Raw genomic sequence first — 581 nt, forward strand, 5'->3', positions numbered from 1 at the left:
CTGGGCTGGGCTGGAGCTGAGGTGGGGGACAGCAGGGCTGCTGCAGGAGTGGGGATGTGTGAAGGGCTCCGCCAGGGAGCTGCAGCCCTGGACCTCGGGCACAGGAGAACTGGGGCGGGATGCAAGCAATGGGGTGCCCAGGGCTCCCTGGGGTCCAGAAGGGAGCTGCTGCCACTGCCTGGCACCGTGTGCCCCAGGGCTGGAGGCAAAGGGCTGCTGTTGGCTGAGCAGATCAGAGTGGATAAGTGGAGCTCACACCCGCTGTCTTCTACAGGAGCTGCAGAAATTGGCCTCCAAGCACCCCAACCTGGTCATCGTCCCGCTCGGTAGGTGACACAGCTGTAGCACAAGGTGCCTCCCTGGGCTCCCCGCTCTGCCAGCACTGCGTCCTCCCACATCCCTGGTGCAGGGCTCTGTCCCAGCACCGTGCCTGCTGGCAGACACCGAGGGCAGCGGGCTCTCACCTCCCCACCTCGCCTCTGCAGAAGTCACCGATCCCGCCAGCATCAAGGCGGCCGCAGCCAGCGTCGGGGAGCGCCTCAAGGGCTCGGGGCTGAACCTCCTCATCAACAATGCTGGTG

At 66.1% G+C, this 581-nt stretch overlaps 1 long non-coding RNA gene across 1 annotated transcript; it reads left to right on the forward strand.

Moving 5' to 3' along the window:
• Window positions 1-175: 175 nt before the first annotated feature.
• On the forward strand, window positions 176-567 carry LOC109364194. The gene is made up of 2 exons (XR_002110225.2): window positions 176-326; window positions 486-567. It is a non-coding gene; the product is annotated as an uncharacterized LOC109364194 (long non-coding RNA).
• Window positions 568-581: the final 14 nt, after the last annotated feature.

The sequence above is a fragment of the Meleagris gallopavo genome (genome assembly GCF_000146605.3).
Source record: "Meleagris gallopavo isolate NT-WF06-2002-E0010 breed Aviagen turkey brand Nicholas breeding stock chromosome 13 unlocalized genomic scaffold, Turkey_5.1 Chr13_random_deg7180001686410, whole genome shotgun sequence".
NCBI classification, from domain to species: domain Eukaryota; kingdom Metazoa; phylum Chordata; class Aves; order Galliformes; family Phasianidae; genus Meleagris; species Meleagris gallopavo.